A 15,517-nucleotide genomic window follows, 5' to 3' on the forward strand; every position below is an offset into this window, starting at 1 on the left:
GAACAGTTGTATGTAATCCTCCTCTTTAGCTCATCCCCAGAGAGGCTTCTTTCAGCTGGTCCGTGAAATGATTTGGGTGGCTAGTATTTAGAAACGGAGTTAGAAAAAAGAAGAGAGAGAATGAAGGAGAGGGAGAATGGAGGAGAAGGTGGGAGGGAACAGAAGAGAGGAAGAATAATAAGAGCAAGAGAGAATTTTAATTCCATCTGGTGAGAACAAATTTTTCTTGTGTATGTTAGGGGTGGGTGTTTTCTATCAGAGTGAAATAAGCAGTAATAGTGGGTTAGCAAAAGGTCTCAGTTCATTAGAGGAAATGTGGTAATTTTTTCAATTGAGGTAGACACTCACAGGAGGAAGCTCCGTAAACAACCTCAATGTGTGGTTTAACAGCTGTCTTTTGCAGCCAGTAACATTTAAAATAAGGTGGGAAAAGATGGAGAACAACATTTAAGAGTTTTCTTTCTTTTATCTTATCTTCACACACACACACACACACACACACACACACACACACACACCGGACAAATGCTTTAATGATTAACTCTTCAGACTTTCATTGAGGCACATTTTAAAAAATAATAATAATAAAAGGTGCCAGCAAAAACCGCAGATCAGACTGGCAAGAGGAACAGCCCCTTACAGGGCTTTTATCTGCTGCCCATCATCTCAAATTGTCTTGTTTACCCCCCTGAATCCTGATCGGGCACCATTACTGCACTCAGTGTCCACAGCACTTTAGTGAAGGGAAAATTAATTCTGAATTACTGGCCCCATAACTGCCTGCTTCTTCACATGATCTGTCAGGAAAATAAGCAGACAATAGCTAGCTAAGTGGATTTCTGCTTGCTGCCATTCACAGGAGAAGGGACAGGTGTTCAATGGGGCTTCTTTCTTTCCCCAACTGCTGTTTCACAATACATAGAGGAGGAGTTTAATTGCTTGCACCCACCTGCACCCTTGTCATTTCTTGGTTTTATTGGTTTTAATGAAAATATTAAGTGCACTCTAGGAACAGCAGCTAAGTGACATTTTGATTGAAATACACAAGGAAATGTATAATGGAAGCAGGCACTATTACAATGTTAATAGAAACTGAAAGAAGTAACATCCAGAACAACATTTTTGCTATTGTTATGCATATAGCTAGTCCTCAGAAGGGTAATAGAGGACTGAAAAAAAAAAAAAAAAAGAGCTCTTGGTAAAAGAGGCTTTCACCTCAACTACCTGACTTTTTTTGGTTTTGTTTTCTAGAAGAATAAAGTGGCCAGCTTTGATGTATTTTCTTTCATTAGACACCTCTTAGGTAGCGTTCATGGTCAAGTATATATTGGAATACCTTTCCTCTTCTCTGGAATCACAACTCAGTAGAGTTTCTAGAGAGAAGTTGGATTTATTGACATGAATATAGGATGAAAACAATGATTCCTTACAGGTGAACTCTCTTACCGGTAGCAAAGTTACGCTGCCTGAGCCCATCTCCTAGACTCAAAATACAGGAAGAAAAAGTCAAAATAAATATTATGCTATGAAGCATCTTCAATGTTTATTTCAGTGTTAATATTTATTTCTATCTTGACCATTATAATAACATGAAATTGTGTAATGAATATAAAATGAAATAACATTGTCATCCTTAACAAACACACATGGATATACATGCGCACACATACATAAATTGTCCCATAGAGTTTAAACTGCTAATATAGAGAGTTAAAGGTCTCATACATTTTACATCTTTTTGTTTAAAAGTTGGAATAGGCTGGTTGCAGTGGCTCACGTCTATAACCCAAGCACTTTGGGAGGCCAAGGTGGGCAGATCACAAGGTCAGGACTTTGAGACCAGCCTGACCAACATGGTGAAATCTCGTCTCTACTAAAAATATAAAAATGAGCCTGGCGTAGTGACACATGCCTCTAATCCAAGCTACTCAGGAGGCTGAGGGAGGAGAATCGCTTGAATCTAGGAGGCAGAGGTTGCAGTGAGCCGAGATCAAGGCACTGCACTCCAGCCTGGGGGACAGAGTGAGACTCCGTCTCAAAAATAAAAAGTTAGATTATTTTCTAGTGGGTATTGAGTGACAGAAAACAATGTGCTCTTCGTTGATAACATTCCTAAATGTATATAGCCACATAAAAGGGCAATGTGCATGCTTTTTCTTTAGTAGGAAGGTCTCTGTTCATCCATGATTTAAAAGAATGAGGAAAGCTTATAATATTTGACAGTACTAAAAAGGATAACATAGAAATCCAGAGGGACATGTGTTATATACCTGCACATACATGTAATTTTCTCAGGGATTCTTGCCTAGTACACACCTAACTAAATGACCTCATTTATTTACTCATTCATCCATTTGTCCCTTCATTCATCCATTCATCCATCATATATCCATCTGTTGTATTAGAATCTTTTGGCTGCAAGTTACATATTATTCTCCTAAAAGTGCCTTAAGGTATGGCCATTTGTTGACTCATCATAAGATACCCTGGGGCAGGGAAGTTTCATGTTTGGTGAAATAATTCAGTGATGTCTTCAAGGAACCATCGTTGATATTTGATATTTTCTTTGATGCTTTCTTTCATTCATTTCAAGCCTGTTAGTTTTTATTTTTAAGCTTGCCTCTCCTGACTGCAAACTGACTACAAGTATCACACTCATAAAAGACAATATTCCAAGATAAGAAATATGGGTGTTTCTCTTTTTATTTGGGAAGAAAATTCAAGAAAGCCTCAGGTCCCAGTGGTAGAACCAAGCCACTGGTTCACTCCTTAGCCAATTCCTGACGAAGGACACATGGGATTTCCATCATTGGCATAGACTAATCATGAATTTAGGAATGGGCCAGTGGTATGTGGTAAATAGCAATAATCTATTCTTTAAAGGGGGAAAAAAAGGGCACTCTCTAATAGTAGTATTGGCTGATCTCTGTAGTGTAAACACTTCCATCTGGCTTATTTCAAGCTACCAACATGACTTCACTGAAGCAGAGTTGGGAAGAGATACACACAGTTGGCTCCTGAAAGCCAGAGTGAATTATCTCCAGCACCCATAGGACAGGGTCCATTTTCCCTAAGCCTAACTCCACCCAATATCTGAACCAAATCCAGATTATTTTAGGGAGAAAGAAGAGAAAATTGTTGTTTGGCATGGTACCAACAGTGTCTGACACATTCATTTATTCGTTTATGCATCACACAACTTTTTTGCCCCATAGGTGTTAGATATTAAAGATAAGTACTAGACATTTTTTAAGGTCCCACCTTATCTATGCCTTTTTATGAGAAAATCTGAACAGTCACACAATCTTTGCCAATTCGGCAGTGAGCAATGTACTATGCCATTACAATTGACCTGAAGGGAGCAACTATACGCAAACTAATGATAGGACTCTGCACAAACAGAGAGGCATGGGGCAAATCAGACTGGCTCTCTCAGCAATTTGAAGTCACTGATGAGCATTTAATACTGAATCTGGAAGGTCTTGTTGAATTAGGGCAAGTTAGGTGTATGCAACATCAACAATCAATAGGATGCTGTGAAGAAAAGGAAAATGAAATGGATCCTTAGAGACTGGAAAAATAAGAGAGGAAATGGGGTTACAGAAATATGGAAAGAGTGATTTCATTTCTCGACTTTCAATTCTAATCCCTCTTGAGGCCTGCTGCACCTCACTTCCTGCTCCTAAATAACGCCTTTAAGTATATCCTTGTGTGGGCCATTATTTTATTTTCTTCATCAATTAGAGTTTTTTCTTTCCTTTCTTTATTTGTTTTTCCTCCTTTCTTTCTTTGGGGTGTGTGTGTGTGTATGTGTGTGTGTGTGTGTGTGCACCTCGGCTGTAGTGCAATCATAGCTCACTCAAGTCTTGAACTTGCTGGCTCAAGCCGTTCTCCTGCCTCAACCCTCCCGAGTAGCTGGGATTATAGGTTCAATGAGAGTTCTTTAAATAATTGCTTTTATTATCTCAAATGAGTTTTGATGTCTTTCAACCAGAACAGTCTTAATGCAGTATAGAATAGAACATAAAAGTGAGCATGAAACTGTTCCTTCCCTCAGTGAGTTTATAATCTACATGTGGACACACAGAAACAAACCAATAAGCAAATAGATTCCAAGGCAAAATATCTTCACTTCATAAAGCACACTAGCATGCTTCGACTAGTCTTTAAGCTACAAGAGAAGGTTCTGTAGTGATATTTAAAGACTTTCAGAATCATCTTAATTTGGTGGGCCATTAAAAGAACTGCTTACTCTAATGAGAAAATGATGTTTTCAGGTATAAAATTTGGTCCAGTTCTTTCGAGGTTCCGCTTCTGGTTTGTTGGACTACTCTCAGATGCACAGAAGATGATAATCACGTTGCCAGCACCTCTAAGTCAAGGCAGAAATTCCCCCTAACAAAGAAAAAGAAAGCCCTTCACATAGAACACATCTGTGCCAGGGACATAGAGGAACACATACGGTGTCATTGCCTTTAAAGTAGTTCTGAGGAATTACACTGTTTCAGGCCAGTAAAACAAAACAAAAGATTATACAAATCAGAAAGCTATTGTCTAAAACACACGTCTTCTGAAGCATGATTTGGGTGTCTTACCTTGTATAGGTAAAATAGAATATGTGACTTCATGAGCAGAGTTCTCTGTTTTAAAAGACTTTTGGCACCTGATAACATTCCCCTCAGTGAGTACTGAGTTATAGTCTGTTTGGGAGGAAGATAATGGAATGTTTTTAGTAAAAATACAAAAAGAATCAGTTACGTATTTCATGCAGACCCTTTCTTTCTGCCTGTGTTTTGTTTCTTCCTTCACTGTTGACCTTCACTTTCTGGCTCAATTTCAGTTTATGCAATTATACCCTGATTATCTGAAGCTCACCCTGCTGTCACTTCAATTGGTTAAGGGGTTCTTCTTTACTTCTCCTTTAATAGTCATGCTAAGTGGCTGTAGAGAACATTATCGCATTTGGTGCATCTCAGTTCTGTTATCACTGAACCCAGTCTGGACCACATATAAACATCAGAGACTGTCAGTATTGGATGGCAGAAATCGCCTAAGTGTGTTATAAATGTCTTTGTCTTAAAAGAGTGAAAAACATATCATTATGAGCACTGAAAGATGTGTCCCGTCAGCCACAGTGCATCCAGATCTCCCTTTATAAAATGAACTTGAGTAATCTGTAATTACCAAAGTAACTAAAACCATGTTTCTTAATATGGCCCATGGGTCACTGTCACTAGGATCTTAGGTATGAAGATGTGCTAAACTAAACATTTCTGTGGTTCATTTCAAACCTCTTAAATCACAAAATCTGCAATTGTAGCCGGGAATCTGAATTTTTAGCACTATTTCTAGGTACACTTGATGCATAATTAAATATGAAAACAACTTATTAGATGATAATTTTAGGGAAACTGATGCAAAGTAAGAATCATTCTAAAGTTCTTTGAGCATCTGTTATACTCTCTACTTTTATTTTTTCTTTGGACTCACCTTAGAGCACAACTGTCTTCATTAAACTGTTGAGATAATATATTAACTGGAAAAGGCTTTTAATACATAGACAATAAACCCCTAAATATCAGTGGTTTAAATTAAGAAAATTTTGTTTCTCATTCATGCTATGTACTCATTGTAGATTTCCTAACAACTGTGTTCCACGTCATCTTTATTCCAGGAAATGGGCTATCAGGGCAACCACTGACGTAAGCATCACAAGTCACCTGGAAGAGGAAAAGACAGTGCTGGAAAGTCTTCATGAGCAATTGAAGAATCCTTCTGGAAGTGGTTACTTCCAGAACTCAAATTTTCCCAAGCAACTACCAAGACCCAGGAAGTACAATTCTATTCTGTCCCAAGGAAGGAAAGGAGAAATTGTTTTGAAAGAGAACCAACTACTCTAACGCCCAAACATGGAAAGTATACCTCAGGAAAGGTCTTGAAACAGAAGGAAAGTCACACATTCTGGTTCTTTACTTTTTACTCTTCCTCTCTTTACAGACAAAATTAGGTCCAAACACCACAAATTACATTGTAGGCTATAGACAATAGTCAGTTATTATTACTTATGGCAGTTATGTTACATTAAGTTGCCAGGAACACTGAATTCATGAATACTGAAATGCTGCTCTTAGGAGAAATACAGATTTAGGTTCCTATGAGCCCCAAATCACAACATTTTCATAGTCGATCAACACATAACCTTACTTAAAGTGTGACCCTTTTTAAAGACACCTTATTTATTATATATAGTCAGTTCATTAACATTAAACCCAACAGCCAGCAGCACCATGGCTTCTGCCTGAATGAAGCTTATCTCATGCATGTACTTTCTCCTTAGGGTGCATCACATTCTTTGTGCTCCGGAACAATAGACAGCACTTCCACATTATGCTTGGGGGACATTTTAAACTGCAAAATCATACAAAAAAGAACAAAAATGCAAAAAATGTGGACTCCATAGACATCAAAAAGAAAGCGTGTTTGCAGTATGAGAGTCGACACCAGAAGGAAGAGCATCACCTTGTTCAACTTCAGCTGGGAATAGATGCATCAGGCTACTCCAACTCTGTGCCACTGTGCATATATCCACGAACGACCACGAAAATTTAGTGAGTATTGATTTGTGGGTTACAAATACATTTTAAGGAGTAGGCAAATACACAGATATGGAATCCATAAATAGTAAGGATCAATTGCATATCCAGTTTGTACAGAAAAACAAACTGGTTTGTGTTTTCATGCTTCACATGGAACACTTCTATGACCAGATGTGTGGGTGTTTTACCCCACACTCTAAGAATTCTCCAGTGGACCCCAAGTTGCAGTTCAATAATTCAATTTAATTCTGATTCATCTACCTGGAGTTAGAGTCAGATACCACAGGTTAAAAGTTCAGTTTCACAAAACATCCTCCCACTTCAGACACCAATTGCAAGTAAAGGTGACCAATTGTTACCTACACTTCTATTGACCAGTTATAAATTGGGGCTTCCCCTACTCTCTCCTTGGATTTGATTAATTTGCTAGAATGGCTCACAGAACTCAGGGAAACATTTTGCTTACGTTTATTATAAATTATACTACAAAGAATATAGATGCGCAGCCAGACTGAAAAAGTACCATAGGGCAAGGTATATGGAAAATGGCACAGAACTTCCAGGCTCTGAGTGCATAGCCTTCTGGGCATTTCCATGTGTTGAACAACCAGGAAAGTTTTTATGTAGGGATGATTTATTGCAAGCTTGTCTAACCCATGGCCCACAGGCTGCATGTGGCTCAGGACGGCTTTGAATGTGGCCCAACACAAATTCGTAAACTTTCTTCAAACATCATGAGATTTTTTTTTGCAATTTTTTTAAGCTTACCAGCTATTGTTGGTGTTAGTTTATTTGACATATGGCCCAAGACAATTCTTCTTATTCCAGTGTGGCCCAGTGAAGCCAATAGATTGGACACCCCTGATTTATTATATAATTGGCCATTGGCAGTTAACTCAACCTTCAGTCTCTCTCTCCTCATCTGAAGTCAGGAGGCAGTGTTGAAAGTTCCAGCCTTCTACATACACAGTTGGTTCCTTGGCAATCAGCCTCCATCTTGAGGCTACCCAGGAGCTCACTAAGAGTCACCTCATTAGAACAAAAGATGCTCCTATCACTAAGACAATTCCAAAAGATTTGTGTCAGATACTTCTAACACCTAGGAAATTACCAAGGTCTTAGGAGCTTCATGTCAGGAATTGGGGCAAAGACCAAATATTAGTTTAGTAAATAGGGGAGGAAATAAAATATATATTAATATGTTATATGATACATATTTTTATATATATAAATATATATTGTAATATCACACAATTTCATTCTGAGTTATTCACACCGTGATTCTTGACTTACAACATGTATTTTTGGCTTATTGTGGGTTACATCTGTCGTCCTTATGATTTTAATACAAGAAGCTAAATTTTATTTTTCATGTAAGATCTTAATGTTGATTTTCAGACTGATCTGCTTTCAAATACTAGTTCTACCGCTTACTACATGTCTTTGGCAAGTTGTTTAACCCCTTTGAAGTTCAGATTCATCATGTATAATAAATTGAGAGGAAATAATTCCTATGCCTGCATGGTTGTTGTCAAAAGTAGAGAGATAATAAATGTAGCACAACAACTACTCTACCTAGCCCCTTGTACTGGTTAGTACATGGTAACTGCTCTAACACCTATTACAATGGCCACAAAAGAAAACTAGGGCCTGTGAGTTTAACATAGGAGCATGTGGGAGCTCATTTCTATAAAGATTCACTCTTTTCATTTTCCATTCATTTACTTATTTATTGTTTTAATATTTATTGAGTACCTACAATATGCCAGATACTGAGCAAGTGCTACAAAAATAACTGGATAAGGGAGATATCTAAGCAAATCACATAAAACATGAAACTTTGCATTTGGTTGAAAGTTTTACAGACTAATAAGGTTAGAAAAAGATTCACAAAGGAGATGGCTAAACTAAATCTAAAGGTTTAGATTTTTTTTTTTCCCTCAGTAAGTATTTTATTGAGATTTAAGGCACAAAATAGGTTAGCAAATTGGGAGGAAGGTGGTAACACAGGAATGGGAATGTAAACGTCAAAGTAGTCAGGACTCAAACTGGCCATAAAGGCACCATGGCATGTTCATAAACACCAAGTAAAAGAAAGGGGAACCAAGATGTTCTCAATTCTCTTCTGCTCCACCTTAATACTCCATCTATCCACTGGTATGGAGCATGTTGCAAACTCAGTCTTCTCACAAGTTAGCAGGGGAACGTAACGTAACATTTTGTCAGTCAACTCTATGCTCATAATCAAGTGAGCCAGTGTTACACAGTGATTTTGTGCATTCAGTGGCTTTATATAAGAATTTATAATGCGAAGAAAATTAAGGATAATTTAGGTATGTCAGTTTGTATGTACAAAAGCATTGAAGTGAGAGAGAGTAGGATACATTTTGAGGACATCAAATGTTTGTTGCCATGCAATCGTAGGGTTGAGTGTCAAAAGAAGAGCTTGTATAGGTACAGAGACCAAATCAATTTACCTAGAGATTTTAAAACATATCCTGAGGTCAATGGAAAACTAAAGAAAAGTGTCTATCAAAACAAGGATTGAAATAATCCAATTTCCATTTATGACAATCCCTGGGTCAGTATGGGAGGTAGCTTGGAGGAACAATATTGAGGAAAGGGAGACAATTTATGATGTCATTATGTCAGTTCATGATAGGCAGGTGGAAAAGTAAACAGTGGTGTGGAAATAAGTGGTGATTCACCCAAATGAGAATGAGCAAAGGCCAGTCAGAAGTTGCTATAGTAAGGGAGTTATTCTCTGTCATCAGTATTTGGCAGAGACTCAAAGGCAGGGAGAGCACTACAAAAGCTTTATAGTGAAAAAAAATGGAAGGCTTCAGTTATGCCCTAATTAGAGGCATGAGAAAATTAGAAGCAAGCTAACTAGAAGTGGAACATTCATGTGGCTGATTAGCAGGTGCATATCTGGTTTTCTCTAGCTGGTCCTAAGTCAGAAATGGAGGTTAAAAAAAAGTTGTCAGTGGTTTAACCAATTCCTGACTTTTTTGAGCCAGTAGTTGTAGGGGTTATTTTTTGCCTGTCTGGATTACTTGTTAAAGTTAGCAGGTTAGCCTCCTGAGCTGGTTGCTGCAGATTGTAGATCAGAATTCCATGTCTACATGTGATCTGGCTATATGTCCATTTGTATATCTCTTCTCTAGAAGGCTACTGAATTCTGGGAAATTCCTAAGAGACCATTGAACAGAAGAGAAAACTAATGTTCAGGCAGAATATGTGACTTTCTCATAGTCACATAGTCACACATCACACAGTGAAGAGAAACCAAAAATGCAAGTCTTTTGGTCCTATCTAGTTAAATTACCAACTTACTACCCCATATCTTAACTAACTAATAAATAGTTATGATAAGAAGTGAAAGGAGGACAGAAAATTCCTGTTCTTCCTGAAAAGCAAAATTAAATTAGACTAATGTGTTCTACCTTGTTATAACCTTTCTTGTATTACAACCATAATTTCCAGAATGAGGGAAAGATACTCACTGCTTGCACTTGAAAAATTCCCTCTTGTCCTGAAAACATGCTCCTTTCCATCAAATGGCAGCATGATTTTCCTACCCCCATGTCCTTTCCTCCATCTCGCCTGCACCATCTTGAAACTAAAAGAGTGGAGGTCGAAACTGAGAAAAGATTTCCCTTGGTTGAACTGCATGAACCTGTATGTTATCCCAAAGAAAAGGTATTTTTTTTATTTCTTCCCTTCATGCCATTTAAAGTATTGATATTTTTTCCTCCTGGATTCAAAACAATACTAGACAACTTAATTGGAGACAATTCATTAAATGTTAGTAAAAGTTTCAAGTTTGATTCTGAGTAATATAGATGAATGTCTGAAGATTCAAAAGCTATTAACAGAAGGAGAAAGTGTGACAAAACTACAGATAAAATGGAGGTGATCAACACATCATTTTGGCCATTCATGATCACAAAAGCCCAATAAGTAAGGCTGGGTGACATGAAAAAGGTAGGGGTCGGGGTGTTAAAGAAACTACCAGCAAATTGCTTCAAAATGTCAAGAGCAAAATATTTCCCATGCCTCAAATACAGTTATTTTCACTCAGTCAGTGGCGGAGGCAGAATGAAGAAGCTGCTTGCCTAGAACTAAGCCCTTTCCTACCACTGCCTCTTAATTTATTTGTCCCAGCTTGACTCCTTACATTTTGTTGGTGAGTCACACCTCAGTGAAAACCTTAAAATGCCTAATGACTGAACACCTTCACTTCATGGCTTTGCTTTCTCTCACTGAAAACTCTTGAGAGAAGTGAGTTTAGTACTGAGTATCTCCTGCTCAGGGAAGCAGGCAGGGACTTTAAAGGAAAAATAATTCAGAGAGAAGAACTTCTCCCCCTATGTTGAGGTTAACTTTTCACCTCAACCCTCTTTGTGCTTCCAGAACTAGCTACTCAGCGTCAGAACTCACGAGGCACCATGACTAAAATCTCACTGCTGTCTTTAGGGGAAGAACACCAACCTTAAAAATTACAAGATAGAACTTGTGCTAAAGTTTTATTAATTGAAAATATGACAGCAGTATGTATGGTTATTTGGATCAAACATTACCAATATTCTGTAACTGTTTTACCAAAGTGACCTCTCCAGATAGCCAAAAAGGTAGACTGTCAAGCTGTCATTTCTGGGTAACCCCCTTCCAAAAAACATGAACTGCAAAAGTTACTGGGTCTACCAGATGCAAGAAAACCCAAGACTTCTATTTCTCTGTAGTCCCGAGTAGGTGGGACTATAGGAACGATGCACCATCATGCTAAGTAATTTTATTTTTTACAGACACAGAGTCTCACTGTGCTGCTCAGGCTGATCTCAAACTCCTGGCCTCAAGCAATCCTCTTGTCTTGGCCTCCCAAAGTGCTGGGCTTACACGTGTGGGCCACCATGTCCAACTGTAAAGCCACAAAAAACTCTCTGATACATGTCACTCTCTTACCCAAAAAAACATTTTTAATGGATTCCTGTTACCCAATAACAAAGGCAAAAATCCTCAGCTTGATACCTTGCGTAATCTGTTGTTAATCAAACTTTGCAATCTCATTTTTCACTTCTCCAGAGTATGCCCCTTACATTTTAATTAACTATTCTCCATATGTATTCTGTATTCTTCAACCTCCACAACTTCGCACAATCCATTTCAGAAGTCTGAAAGGTCCTAATTTCCATCTTCAGGGGTTCAAATCATACCCACCCTTCAAAGCCTTCCTCTGCCTGACAAAAATGCCTCCATCCAGAGGCAGCCTTGATTTCTACCATGCAAGATCTGTATCTTCTCTGTCATCAGGGCATGTGATGGTTAACTTTAGATGTCCATTTGATTGGATTGAGGAATACTTACAGAACTGGCAAACCATTACTTCTGGGTGGGTCTGTGAGGGTGTTTTCCGAGGACACTGGCATGTGAGTCAATGAACTTAATGAAAAATATCCACCCTCAGTTGGATAGGCACTATTCAATTAGTTGGGGGCCTAGATAGAACAAAAAAGGATGGAAAAGCATCTTTTTTTTTTTTTGAGACAGAATCTCACTCTGTTGCCAGGCGCCAGGCTGGAGTACTGTGGCACGACCTCGGCTCACTGCAACCTCCACTTCCCAGATTCACCCAATTCTCCTGCCTCCCCCTCCTGAGTAGCTGGGACCACAGGCACACGCCACCACGCTCAGCTAATTTTTGTATTTTTTAGTAGAGATGGGGTTTCACTATGGTCTCCATCTCTTGAGCTCGTGATCCACCCACCTCAGCCTCCCAAAGTGCTGGAATTACAGGCGTGAGCCACTGTGCCCAGCCTGGAAAAGCATCTTATCTTCCTGTCTCTCTTGGAGCTGGGACTTTCTCCACCTCTTGCCCTTGTACATCGTAACTCCAGGCTCTTTGGCTTTTGGACTCCAGGATCTAATATTAGTGGCTGCCTCAATCCTCAGGCCTTAGGTCTGAGACAAACATTACACCATTGTGTGCCCTGGTTCTGAGGCTTTTGGACTTGAACTGAGCCATGCTGCAATCATCTCAGGGTCTCCAGCTTACAGACTGCCTGTCATGAGATTTGTCAGCCTTCATAATTGAATGAGCTGATTCTCCTAAGAAACCCCCTATCATCTGTCTATCTATCTATATTCCATTGGTTCTATCTCTCTGCAGCACCCTAACAGGGCATTTATTTCCTAATTTCCAATATAGCTTGGCAAATCGCTTACTCTCTCAACCTCAGCCCAGACCAAAGATTCCTTGAAGGAAAAGTCTGAATAATGTTGTCCTTTGCAGCACCTAATGCTGTGCCTTACTCTCAGCAAATGTGCAATTATTACGGTCAGAATGAACGTGTATTATCACCTGTATTACCTTTCAGTCCCTTTGTTAGATACTTTCTAGAATCTTATTCCCGTAGGCATAACAATAGTCCTGTGCAGTTAGCATTACTGTTATTATCCCCTTTTGCAAAGAGTAATCTGAGGCTTCTTGGGATGTCGATGGCACTGGTTATGAAACTTTAAGATGTATCAATATCATCTGGAAGGCTATTTAAAACACAGATGGCTGGGTCCCACCCTCATAGTTTCTGCTTCAGTAAATCTGGGGTAAACCCAAGAATCTGTATGTCTGTCAGCTTTCCAGGTGAGACTGCTGTTGTCACAGGAACTGCCCTTTGAGAACCCCTGATCGATGTCACTGTGGCTGCCTCCTTGCCTGCTTCTCATTGGTAAAATGAGTATCTGGACAATGGCAGAATCTACATCATTAAAAGATGTCATGAACATTTCTTTTTTTTTTTTTTTTTTTGAGATGGAGTTTCGCTCTTGTTACCCAGGCTGGAGTGCAATGGCGCGATCTCGGCTCACCGCAACCTCCGCCTCCTGGGTTCAGGCAATTCTCCTGCCTCAGCTTCCTGAGTAGCTTGGATTACAGGCACGAGCCACCATGCCTAGCTAATTTTTTGTATTTTTAGTAGAGACGGGGTTTCACTATGTTGACCAGGATGGTCTCGATCTCTCGACCTCATGATCCACCCGCCTCGGCCTCCCAAAGTGCTGGGATTACAGGCTTGAGCCACCGCACCCGGCCTCATGAACATTTCTTATACTAAATTCCCTCTTCTGTAAATCATATTTAATATGTTAGATTAAAAATAAATCAGAAGGGAAGGCTATACAGTGAAAGAATAAAACGGGAAAGTGAAAGGGGCTTCAGTGAGGTTTATAATGTCTGTTTATATTAATTTACATTCCAGTGTTACGAAGAACATCTGAGAAGGTTAAATTATGATCCACTACGGCTCACTGGTAGAATTCTAGACCAGCTGAAGAGAAGGTAAGATATTGCTACTCTTCCAACTTTACGGATGCCAAAAATGGGCTCTGAGAGCCGAATTGTGTTTTAGACTCGGAAGATGCTTTTTAATATCATATTGAATAAATGAAAATTCTTTCTTCCGAGGACAAGTTTTCTGACTTTTAATCTTAACTTTGTCACAAAAGGAATAGAAAGAGAAGCCTCTGGAGAATTTTTCAAATGGAAGCACATTTTAATTTTGGGATGATGTTAATGGAAACATTATAATAACAGTTCTCTTTTCCTTTGAAAAATTTTCTGAGAGGCAAAATAGTGCCACACGAAAAAATTACAATGAGGTGGCAAACAACCTTTCTTTGGGGCTTTCAGGATTGAAATTAAAGTTTCGCAAAGGTGATTCCAGTCAAGTAGGGCAAAGGTTCAGCAATGTGGATCTGTCGGAGATTTATCTGTATTTTCCCAGAGGTTTCTGAGAGGTGGCCTGTTCTTGCTCTGTGACTATCTCTAGAGATGGCATGTCCTGGTGTGTGACCCTCAGCATATTAAAATTCTGAGATAGTCAGTTTAAAAAAATAAAGCTCTGCAATTTAGTGGCTGTCATGAAAAGACACAGGATGGTAAACAAGATGATTATTTGAAAATAGAAATAGCAAAAAAAAGAAAACATTCTTAGAGGATGTCCTTCAGCTCCTCATTATCTCCAGCCTGAGTCACTGTCTAGTTTACTTAGCAGTCTCCAGTCTTAGTGACCCTTCAATTCGCTCCACTCCCATCCAAGTGCTCTTTCTAATATGATTTTATTCCTGCCCTGCTTAGAATTCCTCAGTAATTCACCATTTTCTGCAGGAAAATAATCGACTACATTTTGTGTTGCATCCCACACAGGTGGCACGTGATTAATTCCACTTTCCACTATGTCTTAGGTTGCAGTAACGCTAAGCTCCTACTCTTCCTTCAAACCTGATATTCTTTTTTTTTTTTGAGATGGAGTTTCGTTTTTGTTGCCCAGGCTGCAGTGCAGTGGCATAATCTCAGCTCACTACATCTTCTGCCTCCCGGGTTCAAGCAATTCTCCTGCCTCAGCCTCCTGAGTAGCTGAGATTACGGGCACCTGCCACGACAACTGACTAATGTTTTGTATTTTTAGTAGGGACGGGTTTCACTGTGTTGGCCAGGCTGGTTTCGAACTCCTGACCTCAGGTGATCTGCCTGCCTAGGCCTTCCAAAGTGCTGGTATTATAGGCGTGAGCCACTGCGCTTGGCTGAACCTGCTGTTCTTTCTCATGACTCACTATGTTGCCCCCAGCTTTTCTCAGCTGGAAAAACCCTTCTAAACCCTACCCAATCTCTCCTCTGCTATGCTGTCATTATTACTTATTTACAAGATAAATCCTTATTAGCCCATTTACTGAAACTATCTCCCGTGTAAGGCTTGCCTTAACTACACAGGTTGATGTAGGCAGACTTTCTTATATAGCCCTCCACGGAGGCTAAATAGTGCCCCCAAGGATGTCCAAGTCCTGATCCCTGGAACCTGTGAAGCTTACCTTATATGACAGAAATGACTTTGCTGATGTGATTAAATTAAGCTTCTTAAAATGAA

This window comes from Saimiri boliviensis, chromosome 2, assembly GCF_048565385.1.
Source record: "Saimiri boliviensis isolate mSaiBol1 chromosome 2, mSaiBol1.pri, whole genome shotgun sequence".
In the NCBI taxonomy this organism is placed as follows: domain Eukaryota; kingdom Metazoa; phylum Chordata; class Mammalia; order Primates; family Cebidae; genus Saimiri; species Saimiri boliviensis.